Source organism: Pleurodeles waltl, chromosome 4_1 (assembly GCF_031143425.1).
Source record: "Pleurodeles waltl isolate 20211129_DDA chromosome 4_1, aPleWal1.hap1.20221129, whole genome shotgun sequence".
Classification (NCBI taxonomy): Eukaryota; Metazoa; Chordata; class Amphibia; order Caudata; family Salamandridae; genus Pleurodeles; species Pleurodeles waltl.
Window position 1 is genome coordinate 438,474,894 of NC_090442.1, and position 16,909 is coordinate 438,491,802.

General features: G+C 48.0%; 1 protein-coding gene across 1 annotated transcript in view; it reads right to left on the reverse strand.

Annotated features, from left to right (window-relative positions):
• The window catches only part of SEMA3E (semaphorin 3E), a 553,526-nt gene that overhangs the window by 319,015 nt on the left and 217,602 nt on the right, over positions 1-16,909 (reverse strand). The gene's annotated exons all lie outside the window — the stretch shown is intronic.

Here is a 16,909-nt window from a genome sequence, read left to right on the forward strand (position 1 = left end):
TTTTTTGCTTTTTTGTCTTTACATTCTGCTTATTAGGTGATGACACCCAGATCGTGGCCTGGCTGAATGGAAAATCTTGGGGCTCAGGTAACATTTTTCTCACATGTCTGATCAGGCTGGAAGGATGGATGGGATGCAACAACCCTCTTACTGGGATTAAAAACTACAATTGGTCCAGAACATGTCCATTAATCTTCTTTTCAGCCTCAACAGATGTGAATTCACCCCTACTCTCTTTTCCTTTGGCTCCCAAAAGAAAACGTATTTCTTTTAAATCTCACTGTTTAGTTCATCAGGTGTCTTATGCCAGTGATCCTTTCTATCCTTAGAAGACGTTTCTTCCTTAAATGCCTTCTTGCACTCTTAGAAGTGCATCCACGTTCCTACTTCAAATACCCTGCACTCCTCTTGTTCACTGCTGCCACTTTATTCAATGCTTTGGCTGTTGAACTTTGTGCTTTTTCCAGCCATTTAGTCTTCCAGAAACAATGCCAGACTCATTTGTGCACATTGTTATTAGTACAGCCAGACTATGTTTTCCGAATCTTGATGCAATGGCACCTCTGGTAAGAGTGCACTTCAAAAGCTTGTTTTTTTAAAATCAATCCTTCAATAAAACAACTTACTTTGTCAGTTATTTTCTTTCCATTATTTATTTATTTTTATTTTTGTGTGCTTCCTAAACTATGTCTTCTAATCACAGAAATTCAAATCCAATTGCACATTTACTCTGCAATGTTAAGAATCTTATTTTCCTGTGATATGCATTAAAGCTAAAGATAGTTTCTGTAGCAGCCTGCTAAGCAATGCAAACACCATTTCTCCATGCATATCTGGACAAATAAATGATAGCCAATAAATTTACCCATATATAACAATTTTCAGCAAACCTTATTAGATTATTGTGAACACAACTCACATTGTAGTGCATAATTACTTTTCACAAAGTGATTACTCTTGACCGCTACCATGCTCAGAAAATGTAACTCCTCAATTAAAGAGGCAGCATCTCCACAACAAGGAAGCAAAACCACCATCTGTATTTGTAAGAAATCTGCCTTTTCTGCGTAGTCACCTTTGACTTTTCTCCTCTTGATGGACCCTCTATTTTTCTGGCTTTGAGCTATGTGCACTTAACCCTGCTAACCAGCGCCAAAGTGCCTTTGCTCCCCGTTTGAACATGGTCGAAGTGGTATATTCCTAATTGGTATTTTTAACTTACCTATAAGCCCCCATTATGTAGTACAAAATGTACCCAGGGCCCATAAATTAAATGTCACCACAAGACTGTAGCACCCATTGCGCCATAAACTATAGTGACATTCTAACACATGGCTTCAGGCCTAACAATGTAGCCTGACTGTGACAGTTTAGACACTCCACTTCTACCTGTCAGAAACTGGGTTTCTGGTTGGCAGAGGTGTGCACCTGGTCCAGACAGGAACCACAATCCTAGTCCTGTAAGTCACAAGCACACTCTAAATTTACCTGTGCTAACCTGGTAGCGTGGCACAGAGCAGTCAGGCTTACCTTAAGCGGCAATGTATTACGTATTTATGCAGCACTTCAAACAGTAAAAGGTTGAAAACACCACACAAAAGATACCACACCCGGTTCGAAAAATAGAGCTTAAGTTAATAAATAAAACAAGACCAAACAATAAAAAGCCTAAAAAATAGAGCTTAATTCAATAAATAAAACAAGACCAAACACTAAAAATCCAATAAGTAAAACTTGATATCTGAATTTGTAAAGGATAAACTATGAAATAGTGATAGGAAACAAGAATCGCCAACCAGGGAGATCTGGTCGCACCAGACTGGGCCAAAGTCAAATGTTTATGCTGATCGTGGGCCAGCTACAGGGATTCCATTGCACCTGGTGAACAAAAGTACCTTAATCCTGGTTGCATCGACATTACAGATGAAGGGAGCAGGCTGAAGCGATGCATCTGTGTTGATCCCCACAATGGAGGCTTTGTGTCGATCCTTTCCACGCAGCAGCGGCAATGCATTTGGTCTGAGTTGTGGTGGTTACAAAGGTAATGCGCCGAGCTCAATTTGCACTGGAGGCGATATTTCAACTCTGATCCATGCAAAGGGGGTTGATGCGCCTGTCCCGATCCACACAACACGGACAATGCACCAGTTCCCAACTGTGCAGTGGCGGCGATGAGTTGATTTTGACTAGAGCAGCTCTTTATACATACTTCCAAGGGCCAAGGTCTGGATTGGCAACACTTGGCAGGTCAAGACGCACAGTTGGCAGTGTCCAGGTGCTGTAGCAGGTGAGTTGGAAGTCTTTGTGTCCCTGAAACTTCCGAAAACAGGATGCAAGTCAGCAGTCACTTTGTTTCTGGGTTGGAGAGATACAGGTCTAGTCCTTGTCACTCCCAGGCAAGGAGGCCAGCAGGCAACAGGTCAGCAGAACAGGAGACCAGCAGAGTGGCAGTCCTTTCAGCTGCTGAGCAGTCCTTCTTTCTGGCAGAGTATCCACAGATCCAGAAGTGTACTCGGTTGGTGGTGTCAGAGGTCCAGTACTTATACCCGGCTGTACTTTTGAAGTGAGGGAGACTTCAGGGTCCTTTGAAGTTCATAGAGTCTCTGCCCTTCCTATTCTGGCTTCGGATTCACTACAGGGGGGTATGCAACCCTTTGTGTGGCGAGAGGACACAGCCTATTCAGGTGTGTCAGCTTCTCCCTCTCATCCTGCTCAGGAGGGCCATCGGGATGTATATGGCCAATCCGTCACACCTAAGCTCCCATTGTGTGTGGATGTCTAAAGGGAATGCACAAAGCCCATCTGTCATCCATCCCAGATGTGTATTCAGAGACATGCGGTTGGCACAAAGTAGCTAAAGTAAGAAAATGGCAACTTTTCAAAAGTGGCATTTTCTGAAATACATTTTTTAAATTTACTTCATCATAAGTTGTGATCTTGAAGTGTGATTCCAAAGACACCAAGGGGGTCATTCTGACCCTGGCGGTAAAAACCGCCAGGGCCGACGACCGCAGGAGCACCGCCAACAGGCTGGCGGTGCTCCCATGGGCATTCTGACCGCGGCGGTACAGCCGCGGTCAGAAACGGAAAACCGGCGGTGCACCGCCGGTTTCCCGCTGCCCTGGGGAATCCTCCATGGCGGCGCAGCTTGCTGCGCCGCCATGGGGATTCCGAGCCCCATACCGCCATCCTGTTCCTGGCGGTTTTGGCCGCCAGGAAGAGAATGGCGGTATGGGGTGTCGTGGGGCCCTGGGGGCCCCTGCAGTGCCCATGCCAATGGCATGGGCACTGCAGGGGCCCTCGTAACAGGGCCCCACAAAGATTTTCAGTGTCTGCCATGCAGACACTGAAAATCGCGACGGGTGCAACTGCACCCGTCGCACCCCTTCCACTCCGCCGGCTCCATTCGGAGCCGGCATCCTCATGGAAGGGTGTTTCCCGCTGGGCTGGCGGGCGGCCTTCTGGCGGTCGCCCGCCAGCCCAGCGGGAAACCCAGAATAACCGCAGCGGTCTTTTGACCGCGCAGCGGTATTCTGGCGGGCCCCGCCAGGCCGGCGGCTGCCGCCGCCGGCCAGGGTCGGAATGAGGCCCCAAATGTGGAGGTCCCATCTCTTCTCAATAGGAAATTACACTTACAAAATGTTATAATGTAATCCCAATGTTATCCTATAGGAGAGATAGGCCTTGCAGTAGTGAAAAATGACCTGGGGCTGTCCAAGGTCTACCTAAGGATGACTTATATGTACTACAAAGGAAGGTTTGGGCCTGGCAAGAGGGTTAACTTGCCAGATCAACATGGCAGTTTAAAACTGCACACGTTGGCTATGCAATGGCAGGCCTGAGACATGTTAAAGGTCTATCTAAGTGGGGTGGGCGACACAATCAGTGCTGCAAGCTCACTTGTAGCATTTATTTACCTGCCGAGGGCACATGTAGTGCACTCTATTAGGGACTAAGAAGTACATTAAATATGCCAATTGTTGATGCACCAATGTTACCATGTTTTAAGCAGAGAGCACATGCATTTTAGCACTTGTTAGCAGTACTAAAGTGCCCAGAGTCCTAAAGCCAAGAAAAATGAATCTCGCAAATGAGTTGAGGGAAAAGGCAAAAAGTCTTGGGATGACCCTGCATAAATGGCCATTTTCAACACTGTCAAAATAATCACGTTTGACATGTCAAAATCTTACTTACCTATTTAGGCCTTATCACTCAGAAGGCAGGGTACATTGTATTAAAAGTAGGATATGCAATAATTTAAAGTTAACATGTCTTTATAGTTACTGGCACCCCAAAGCTAACTTACACTGAAGCAGGCCTGTGTAGAAAACTAGAGTACAGATTAAAAATCCTAATAGTGTATCTTGTGAATGTGATTACCTAGAAAAATATGTATTCAACTATTTCAAAAGTCCCTGTTAGAAATGGGGTTTCTGGTTGGCTAGGGTATGCACCTCAGCCAGGCAGAACTTACCCACTCTAGTCAGGGCAAGGGAGTTACACGTCCAAGATAACCCCTGCTCACCCCCTTGGTAGCTTGGCACGAGCAGTCAGGCTTAACCCGGAGGCAATGCGTAAAGCGTTTGCACAACACACACATACATGTGACGCAATATCCCCACCACAAAGGAAACACAACACCAGACTATATGAAAATATACTGTATTGTACACAACGTAATTATTAGACCAACATCACATAACAGTACTATCCTGCTACCTTAGCAGTTGTCAGAACGTTACACATTAGTTACTCTGCAAACTAGCAGTAGTCACACATAACACACAGGTTACTCAGTATTCTGCAACATAAGCAGTAGTCAGGAAACACGTTATCACGTTAGAACACTTCTCATAAGAATATCATAAAACGCCCATAGTAGGAACATTAGAAAACCTATGGCAAGTTAGGGAAACATATTAGCAAGTCATGCCCATAAAAGGAACATGTGCACACATATGTAAAAGCATCATAGAACAGGTAGGCAATATATCACAATTAGTAAAGTCTGTAGCAAGAACTTAAATTATGATTCTATTGGTCCGTTTAACAAGTACCTGTCTTGATGGGGAGGCACTTCCAGTGCCTAAAACAACCAATGGGGCCCCCGGCGCTCTTCTGCGCAAAACGGGGGCCTCCCTGGTCTCCTGGGGTTAGGGGAGGGCGGCACGCACCTCCTCTGTGACAAAAATGGGCCCCTCCGGGGACCGTGAACACTGGGGGCCCCCCTAAGCCTCCACCGGCCCTCTCGAGGGGGGGCCCAGGTCTGGGAAACCTTTAAAGGGGGAGGGGGGTGCCTCGCACCCCCTCCTAATTGAAACACGGGCCCCTCCGGGGACCCGCTAACTCCTGGGGTCTCCCTGGACCTCCGGGGGCCCTGCCACTATGGGAGACCCCGAAATGACATACTCCTGGCCCACGAGGGGGCCAACAAGAGAGCTGGGGGCCAGGGCGAGCCTCCGGTGAGGCTGCCGCCCGGCCTGGGATAGCAGGAGAGTCCTCCGGGACTCCTGCACGTGAGGGAGAGGCGTCCTCCTCTCCCTCTACTTCCAGATGACGTCACGGCCCAAGGTGGGGCCTGCTGGTGCCCCGGGGGCGCTCTGAAAAGCACGCGTCCCCGGGAGCACGCTAGGAGCGTGCTAGCTCCTTCCTTGACTTCTGAAAGTGCCCCGGGGGCACTAGAGACAGCGCGGACCTCGCGCTGGAATGCAAATGCTCTGCCCGGGCTGCGGCGGTGATTCCAGCAAAGAAAAGGCGCTGTAGAGAGCGCGAGGGCACATTTATGCGCCCGGGTTGCGGCGGTGATCTCCTTTATCCACAAGAGCGCTTTTCCCCCAAGCGCTAAGGCAATATTATAGAAGATCGGTGCAGGGGTCAGGGGCCACAGCACCCTGCCCCTGGGAACAATAAGCAAGGAGAAGGTACAGGGCTGGTGGGCCCAGCTACAGGCCAGCACAAGGGGTGCAGATGGTGGCAGTTCCTCCTAGTGACCAGGCAGGTCACAGGTCAGCACAGCAGCAGCAGTCCAAGGCGGTTTCCTGGTGAGTCCATTCATCAGCGTTCTGTGTCCAGTTTCAAGTTCCAAGAATGTTCAAATTGTGGGGAAAATTCCCCTGTACTTATAGTCAGTTCTTACAGTGTTTTACAGTGGTAGGGAGAGGAGGTTCCAGCCAGTTACAACTGGTTCTGGGAGTGCCCCCTCTCTCCTTTCAGCACAGGCTCCAAACATCAGTGGGGGGTTAACGACCCTATTGTGTGAGGCCAGGGCACAGCCTTTACAAATGTAGGTGTGCCCCGCCTCTCCCTTCTCTCAGCCCAGGAAGACTATTCAGTATGTAGATGCACCTCAGTGACACCTCCACCCTCCCTGTGTACAGGCTGTCTGAAAAGTATGCACAAAGCCCCAACTGTCACTCTGCCCAGACGTGGATTGGAGTCAAGCTGCAAAACACCAGAATCATAAGCACAGATAAATGCGCACTTTCTAGAAGTGGCATTTCTGTGATAGTAATAAAAAATACACCCACACCAGTAAGCAGTATTTATTATCACCATCACAACCATACCAAACACGCCTACGCTAGCCCTCATAAATCAGACAATACCCCTACACATAAGGCAGGGCATTTCTAATGCAATCCTATGAGAAGGCAGCACTCACAGCAGTGAGACACCAAGTTAGGCTGTTTGTCACTACCAGGACAGGCCATGCAATATGGCACATGTCCTGCCTTTCTACATACATGGCACCCTGCCCACAGGGCGTACTTTAGGGGTGACTTACATGTAGTAAAAGGGGAGTTCTGGGCCTGGCAAGTAAATTTAGATGCCAGGTCCCTGTGGCAGAAAACTGCGCACACAGGCCCTGCGCTAGCAGGCCTGAGACAGGTTTGAAAGTCTACTTCAGTGGGTGGCGCAAGCAGCGCTGCAGGCCCACTAGTAGTATTTAATTTACAGGCCCTGGGTATAGAGATACCACTGTACAAGGGACTTATAGGTAAATTAAATATGCCAATCAGGTATAAGCCAATCATACCAACTTTAGATGGGAGAGCACCTGCACTTTAACACTGGTCAGCAGTGATAAAGTGCTCAGAGTCCTAGAGCCAACAGCGAAAGGTCAGAAAAACCAGGAGGAAGGAGGCAAAAAGACTAGGGATGACCATGCGTATGGCCAAAAGTCCAACACAACCCCCTACCAGCCAAAATCCAGGGGAGAACAATCAATACCTTGATGTACTTTCCTGATTGGGGCGATAGAACAAGGACCCAGGCCCACAACAGCAGGGGCATGTTCCAGTTCTACGCCTTCCTGACTCCACTGGGATCTCTCTGTCAATGCGTCCCAGGCAGCCTAGACCAACCCACGGGGATTCTCTAGCTGCCAATGGCCAGAACCAGGCCCCAGGCCATCTAGGAGCCTCTGGTCTCTGAAACCATAATGAGTGGGGGGCGGTAGCCCCAGGTGCAAAGCAACCTGTCTCCACTCCCTTTCCGATCAGTTCAGGGGCTCTACCCTGCCACTGATCCACCAACCTAGGGTCCGCACCCATAGGTTCTACAGGGGCTAGAGGCGAGGCTCTCCTCCCTCTACCCCTCCTTCTAGGATCCCGCCCTCCTCTCCTAGGAGGGGTATCACCAGAATCCACACTTGCCAGGGTGCTGGGTACAGCAGCCCTGCACAACTTTCTTGCCAGCCCAGGATCACTACCTGGCGACTGACCACCCAACCCAGGGACGACACCCTTGGGTTGCACCGGGGTCCGGGGTGGGCTTCCCCCTCCCTGAACCCCACTTCCAGAGTCCTGCGTCTCCCCACCTCGGGAGAAGCCACCAGAAGTTTCACACAGGGGGGTGAGCACACTAACCGCCCCCCCAACCAGGTCAGAGTTTACCCCCTGAACCTGTCTATCTAGTCCAGGGACGACACCCTTAGACTGGACCATTGCCCAGCGAACCAGGACTTCCTTGGGAGCACACCTACCCCCTACCAGATCAGAGCTTACCCCCTGAATCTGGCAATCCAACCCAGAGTCACTACCCTGCGGTTGAACCACTGCCTGGCGCACCAGGACTTCCTTGGGAGCACACGTACTCCCCATCAGGTCAGAGTTTACCCCCTGAACCTGATCATCCAACCCAGAGTCACCACCCTGCGGTTGAATCATTGCCTGGCGCACCAGGACTTCCTGGGGGGCACACCTACCCCCCACAAGGGAAACACTTTCCCCAAGGGCCATACAAGAGTCTGGCTGGCGCAGGTCTCCTGACCTCTGCCCATCTGACAGAGTCTGGATTCCCCCCAGCCCAGAAATGGTCTCACCAAGGTCATTCCTGGGGGGCTCTGCACTCAGAGCTGACCCCTGACCCTCCAGGTTCTCCACTGGGGCCCGCAGCCCCCTCTCAACCCTATGCCTGGATTTCTGCCTCCTCCGCTGTAGAGCGAGACTACCAGACACCAGGACCGGCGGAACGCTATCACCAGCCACCCGCCCAAGTCCTAATGACAAAATGGGATCCTTCTGAACAGCTGGCCCTACGGCACAGGCTAGGCTCACCTCCTGGCGTTCACTCATGGAACCCTCCAGGACCTGGGACTGGAGCTCGGGTACCCTGGGCCTCAGCCCAACCCCATTCCCTCTCCTCTGAGACTGGACATGGGGTGCCTTACCCGCCCCAATACACTGGGACCTACCTGGGACACAAGCCTTTCCCACCACACCTGGTTGGGAAACACCTAGACCACTCTCATTAGGAACACCCCCTAATGTCACACCAGACCCTCTGGTACGCAACCAGAAGTCTGCCTCCTTTGCAAGCTCCCTGGAGTCAGAGAGCTCACACACTGACAAGTGTTGGCGTAACTCTGAAAAACAACAACGAAACAGGTGCTCTCTGAGAATCAGATTAAACAGCCCTTCAAAATTGTTTACTGTGCTACCCTTCACCCATCCATCTAGTGCAATGCAGCAATCCTCCACAAACTCCTCCCAAGACTGGTGGGACAGTTTCTTACCACCCCTAAACCTTTTTCTGTATTCCTCAGGGGAAAAACCATACTTCACAATCAGTGCGTTCTTCACAGCGGAGTACCCCTCCCTGTCACTCTCTTCTAGAGTCAGTAGGGCATCCCTCCCCTCCTCAGGAATAAAACTCCCTAGGCCAGTTCCCCAATCCTTCTCAGGGATCCTGCGCTCTACCAGAGCCTTCTCATATTCCTTTAACCACTGACGTATGTCACCCCCCTCTTGGAACCTAGGTACCAGATCTATGGGTATGTGAGGAACCTCTTTGCTACAGCACTGTACATTGCTGCCACCACTGGACTCCACCTGCAACGCTGGTGAGTCCAGAACCTTCAGACTGCGCTCTAGAGCGAGTCTTTCTCTGGCAAAGGCCCTCTCTGCCTCTGCCATTCTCTCCTGTACTAAGGCCTTCTCTACCTCAGCCCTTCTCTCCTCAACAGCTAGGCGCGCTAACTGCAACTTCAGGTCCCTCTCTTCCCGCCTATCTCTTAGCTCATCAGGCGTCATGGAATGAGAGGTAGCCCTGCTTCTTACACTGGACCCAGCAAGGGACTCCCTATCACTGGGGCCTTCCCTGTCAACTGGCGTCCCCAACCGGTCATTCTCACCCTCCTGATCAGTCTCTCTACCACTCTCTAGGGATGAGGTCTGGGAGCCCTCCCATTGGGAACCCTCGCTACACTCAGGATCCTCTGGGTACCCCCTACGCACACTCCCTCCCTGGGTAAATGTCACAAACCTTTCAAAGAAATTCAGAGATCTCCTGAGGTCCCCTTCTACAGGCAGCCCTCTCTCTCTACAGAACCCCTCTAATTCCCCCTGCGTGTAAAACGGCAGGTCCTCTAAATCAAAGGTAAGCCCCATCTTGAAAAGGTACAAATAACTCAACTGTGACAACCACAATACCCAAGCGTGAGAACTGAAAACAGGAAAAATGACCAAAGAGAGAAAGTTAAGAGAAGCCAAACATGTGATGGTCTAAACGCAATCCCTGTAGTGAAATAATGAGTCACAATGGTATTGTGCAAGCGCAAGTCCTATCCTCACCGCTGACTTCCAATGTTAGAAATGGGGTTTCTGGTTGGCTAGGGTATGCACCTCAGCCAGGCAGAACTTACCCACTCTAGTCAGGGCAAGGGAGTTACACGTCCAAGATAACCCCTGCTCACCCCCTTGGTAGCTTGGCACGAGCAGTCAGGCTTAACCCGGAGGCAATGCGTAAAGCGTTTGCACAACACACACATACATGTGACGCAATATCCCCACCACAAAGGAAACACAACACCAGACTATATGAAAATATACTGTATTGTACACAACGTAATTATTAGACCAACATCACATAACAGTACTATCCTGCTACCTTAGCAGTTGTCAGAACGTTACACATTAGTTACTCTGCAAACTAGCAGTAGTCACACATAACACACAGGTTACTCAGTATTCTGCAACATAAGCAGTAGTCAGGAAACACGTTATCACGTTAGAACACTTCTCATAAGAATATCATAAAACGCCCATAGTAGGAACATTAGAAAACCTATGGCAAGTTAGGGAAACATATTAGCAAGTCATGCCCATAAAAGGAACATGTGCACACATATGTAAAAGCATCATAGAACAGGTAGGCAATATATCACAATTAGTAAAGTCTGTAGCAAGAACTTAAATTATGATTCTATTGGTCCGTTTAACAAGTACCTGTCTTGATGGGGAGGCACTTCCAGTGCCTAAAACAACCAATGGGGCCCCCGGCGCTCTTCTGCGCAAAACGGGGGCCTCCCTGGTCTCCTGGGGTTAGGGGAGGGCGGCACGCACCTCCTCTGTGACAAAAATGGGCCCCTCCGGGGACCGTGAACACTGGGGGCCCCCCTAAGCCTCCACCGGCCCTCTCGAGGGGGGGCCCAGGTCTGGGAAACCTTTAAAGGGGGAGGGGGGTGCCTCGCACCCCCTCCTAATTGAAACACGGGCCCCTCCGGGGACCCGCTAACTCCTGGGGTCTCCCTGGACCTCCGGGGGCCCTGCCACTATGGGAGACCCCGAAATGACATACTCCTGGCCCGCGAGGGGGCCAACAAGAGAGCTGGGGGCCAGGGCGAGCCTCCGGTGAGGCTGCCGCCCGGCCTGGGATAGCAGGAGAGTCCTCCGGGACTCCTGCACGTGAGGGAGAGGCGTCCTCCTCTCCCTCTACTTCCAGATGACGTCACGGCCCAAGGTGGGGCCTGCTGGTGCCCCGGGGGCGCTCTGAAAAGCACGCGTCCCCGGGAGCACGCTAGGAGCGTGCTAGCTCCTTCCTTGACTTCTGAAAGTGCCCCGGGGGCACTAGAGACAGCGCGGACCTCGCGCTGGAATGCAAATGCTCTGCCCGGGCTGCGGCGGTGATTCCAGCAAAGAAAAGGCGCTGTAGAGAGCGCGAGGGCACATTTATGCGCCCGGGTTGCGGCGGTGATCTCCTTTATCCACAAGAGCGCTTTTCCCCCAAGCGCTAAGGCAATATTATAGAAGATCGGTGCAGGGGTCAGGGGCCACAGCACCCTGCCCCTGGGAACAATAAGCAAGGAGAAGGTACAGGGCTGGTGGGCCCAGCTACAGGCCAGCACAAGGGGTGCAGATGGTGGCAGTTCCTCCTAGTGACCAGGCAGGTCACAGGTCAGCACAGCAGCAGCAGTCCAAGGCGGTTTCCTGGTGAGTCCATTCATCAGCGTTCTGAGTCCAGTTTCAAGTTCCAAGAATGTTCAAATTGTGGGGAAAATTCCCCTGTACTTATAGTCAGTTCTTACAGTGTTTTACAGTGGTAGGGAGAGGAGGTTCCAGCCAGTTACAACTGGTTCTGGGAGTGCCCCCTCTCTCCTTTCAGCACAGGCTCCAAACATCAGTGGGGGGTTAACGACCCTATTGTGTGAGGCCAGGGCACAGCCTTTACAAATGTAGGTGTGCCCCGCCTCTCCCTTCTCTCAGCCCAGGAAGACTATTCAGTATGTAGATGCACCTCAGTGACACCTCCACCCTCCCTGTGTACAGGCTGTCTGAAAAGTATGCACAAAGCCCCAACTGTCACTCTGCCCAGACGTGGATTGGAGTCAAGCTGCAAAACACCAGAATCATAAGCACAGATAAATGCGCACTTTCTAGAAGTGGCATTTCTGTGATAGTAATAAAAAATACACCCACACCAGTAAGCAGTATTTATTATCACCATCACAACCATACCAAACACGCCTACGCTAGCCCTCATAAATCAGACAATACCCCTACACATAAGGCAGGGCATTTCTAATGCAATCCTATGAGAAGGCAGCACTCACAGCAGTGAGACACCAAGTTAGGCTGTTTGTCACTACCAGGACAGGCCATGCAATATGGCACATGTCCTGCCTTTCTACATACATGGCACCCTGCCCACAGGGCGTACTTTAGGGGTGACTTACATGTAGTAAAAGGGGAGTTCTGGGCCTGGCAAGTAAATTTAGATGCCAGGTCCCTGTGGCAGAAAACTGCGCACACAGGCCCTGCGCTAGCAGGCCTGAGACAGGTTTGAAAGTCTACTTCAGTGGGTGGCGCAAGCAGCGCTGCAGGCCCACTAGTAGTATTTAATTTACAGGCCCTGGGTATAGAGATACCACTGTACAAGGGACTTATAGGTAAATTAAATATGCCAATCAGGTATAAGCCAATCATACCAACTTTAGATGGGAGAGCACCTGCACTTTAACACTGGTCAGCAGTGATAAAGTGCTCAGAGTCCTAGAGCCAACAGGGAAAGGTCAGAAAAACCAGGAGGAAGGAGGCAAAAAGACTAGGGATGACCATGCGTATGGCCAAAAGTCCAACAGTCCCCAAATCCAATCAAAAGATGAAGATGGATTTATATTATATATTATTCAATAAATATTTCAGAAAAAGGAAACAGGATGCAAAAATGATTCTTGGGTATTCACTGGCTGGTTACTGGAAAAGCCTGCTTTGTTCTACCAGTCTTCTGTCTCTCGGCTTACTGGGGATAGCGTGGCAGTTTCAATTTGTTCAAAGTGGGAGGACACTATTATTGCCACAGTACACTCCCCTCACATACATACCTGACCATTTTTAGTGTTAGTGAAAACTGTTGCCATGTTCAAAATGTCCATAGTGAGTAGGGTTGGCCCCAGGAACTTTTACCCATTAGTTAGAGCAGCATGTCAAAGGGTGATTTCCACCGACTAGCTTGTGCCAGGCATAAATGTTGCATCTCCAGGCACCCACTTCAAAACACTGTTGGACCTGAGGAAGTACTGAAGAGGACTGTACCTAACATCTATGACCTGAGAGGAGTCCTGAATGATTGGACGTGCCCCCAATTGTTCCCAGGATTAATAAGTGGCCTTCAATGATCAGTTAGTGGACCTCCTGTGTGGCAACAGGGAAATAATAGACTAGAAGAGGCCATACCTGCAATTGTCCGGATGAAGAGTGACAACTGGACTTGAACTGGACCCTGTTATTGGCCTCTGTCTAACACCAACTGAGTCTCTAAGTGGCTTGGGGAAGCATTAGAGAGTGGGTGTGGCATAACAGCCTTAGCTGCCTACTTCAGAGCTGGGGGAACCAGGTTCAAGCGTCGGCATTGGGTCAACATCCTGTGATTCTAGGCAAGTTACTTAACCTCCCCGTGCCTAAAATTCAGTGCCTTGAGACCCTCAAAGGTGGTGTATGGGAACTTAAGTCAGAAGGTAAAATCTTTGACCAGGATGAACCTAGTTGGTGTATCCTACCTGTGCTCCATCGCTCCTGGCCTACCATGCCTATTGGCTATCACTTTGTGCTTCTTGGCACTATTCCTATAAAAATGTTTATTGAATTTTACTGTTGGTTTCTAATTTGGGAATTCTAATGTTTTGCATTCTGATTTTATCAGTTAGTACTACTTATGTACTTTACACAATGCCCTAATATAAGCCTGTCTGCTCTGTACTGTAGCTACCAGGGAGCTGAGATCAGGCTAATTTAGTGATTTTGAAGGTTGACAAGGGTTATGATTATTCCTTGATCTGGGTTATTACCACCCCTAAATAATAATCTGATTTCATATAGTAATCATATATTTGCCATCAGTAAAGCAAACAATGCCCCATTTTAATTCTGATAGTGACATGACACTGGCAGAAATAGAAATACTCAAGGCCACGAGAATTATGCGATTGTACAGCCATAGCAATTTTCGCATAATTACAGACTTGCCACATTTGCCATATAATTCAACATTTTCCACATAATCTGGAGATGTTAACAAACAAATTGTTTCTAGCTCAAACGGTTTAAAAGTTACAAAAAATGTACCACATGCATTGCAGCGCAGTGGAAGTCCCTTTGCAAAGTTATATTTTTGTTGCTATATTGCTATGCTTGGGTGTTAAACTGGTACTAATGAGATCAAGCAATGCCCAAACAATGTCAACAAGTTTGAAAATGACAACATAATCAAGCAATACTATCACAAAATGTGCTGCATAATTTGCAGTTTCTTGCAACATAATTTACACAACTCTGCCGCATAATTTGGCACTCCACTGCCTCCTAATTCTAGTGGCCCTGCAAATACTGTAGGGTTTATGGGACAGGCTCATTTCCTGATTGCTAAAAATCAGAGCCCAAATATCTTATCCAAAGTGCACAAAAATACTTTTCTAAAATGAACCTCCTATTAGAAAATGCTCTAATAGGACATCTCAAAAGCATTTCCTCTTGTGATAGCTGCCTGCACATTAAGGAACTTTGACAAAATGTAGATATACTAGAATATTTCCAAGATGTTCCTATATATGGGAAGTGCCATTGTATATGTGAATGTTATTCCGATGTGGAGAGACCCTGGGTTTCAAAAACAAACAGAATGATACTTCAGTCAGGAAACAGCTGAAACCTAGCTATTATTTAACTCCAGTTAATTAATCTGCTTTGATTTGTCTTTTTGTACCACTTCAGAGTGCCAGGACATGTTACGGTTTGCAGAGTGTGCCATATATTTTCCTTCTTTCATACTCCATTAGTTGATCCACGAGGTCCATAACTAGGCCTGATTTGAAATTAGCCAAGACTTTCTGATCCTATGAAAGTCATACACATACTATACTTACTTATATGGGTTATCAGATAGCCCTCTACATCCATTGCTCTGTTATTGTGTCATTCACATTTTTAGTCCGCCAACTGCAGTATAACTCATGGTGCAATGGGTCAACCCACATTAGTCACTGGCTAACTTCACCATGTGTGACGGTATTCTGCTCTTTCTGGAGCACATTTGCACACAGTAGTTCTCTTCAATTCCAGGGACTAGTATATTAATGTGTGATTTTTGAGCCAGAAAACATTTTTTTTTAGTAATTTTTTAACATATTGTCAAGGGTTTGTCAGCTCATTCAATAATTACATCTTGAAAAATCAATGACAAAGCAAAGCAAACACCGACAAAGCTAAATGGATGGCAACCAACACTAAATCTCTTGGCTTTGCCAGTGCTTGTTTTATATATATATATATATATATATATATATATATATATATATATATATATATCCAACGTGAACCTAAATGTAAATCATTAGCATAGTCAGGAGAAATCCTATAAATCCTATAAAACTTGCTTTGGCACCTTGCTTTGTAGATGAATGTTAGACACCTCTGGGAAAGACCATTTTTAAGGCGCGAGCTAGTGAAATGTATGATCATAGGTCTGACTAGCATGATGAAGTAAGGGAAGAAGTCAGAGTTGAGTGAGAGTCTTCTATGTAGCCCTTTTTATTCCTAATTGTGTAACCCCAGGAATGATTGTCCTTATTTAGAGGGTTTTTGCATAGTGCAACACCTCACATCATCTTGCTGCTCTTCCCTATAATAAAGCAAGAGGGCAAGAATGTACAGTATTTATGCAATACAGTGCATTCCTGGTCCTTTCCCCCTGCACTGGCACAATTTTGGCAGCCTAGCACCAACACAATCACCCTTGCACTATGGTGCAAGGGTGCCTACGTTGCATGCAGGATTGTTTTTAAGCAGGAAGGGGCACCTTCCTGCACAAAAGCGATCCCAAGAGGCATTTTCCTCTTTCCATGGGTGCTGCACAATGCAGCACCCATGGAAAGTGGGAAAAACGAGGAGGAAAAATATATTTCTCTTTGTTATGCCTCACCTCGGAAGGCGTAAGATTTTGGTGCTTAACCAGGTTATGTTACGTGTAAATCTGGGTCAAAATCAAAATCCATGGGTGTTACGTAGGAAAACCCACCGCAATGCCCAGAGAATGACTCCCTGGCACAGAGTAAGGCAATGCAGTGACTTGTGCTGTTTTGCCTTACTCCACATCTATGAGGACATTCAAAGCCATCATAGATATGGCTGAGATGGTTGTCCCACAGAGCGTCAAAAAGATTGATGCTGCATTACAAGCCTCTCATAAATAAGGCCCCATATGTTTTTACTTGAAACAGTCGTAATAGTGTATCCACAGGACCTCTGAAAGAATCAGAAACACATAAGAAGGAAATGTAAATATAAATGAATAGATTAAATAGATTATTCCAGGTTGTAGGTTTTTTTTTTACACGTTCAATAGCATAAGCAAAAGCACACAGGGAATAGTGTTTTGAGATAAACCAAACAAGAAACATAGCTTTTAAATAATGTTATATGCAACTCAGAAATATCAGAGCATAGTCCTACAAAAGTTATTGATAATCAAAGCCCATTGAATATGTGATTTGACAATCACTTTAGGTTTGGCCATCCACTAGCACCTGATTATTCGGATAAGAGCAATGATACCTTCTTGTCTGCTAACATTTAACATCAATATATTCCTCTACATGACAGAAACATGTCACAACATTTGACAGTGACACTATTAT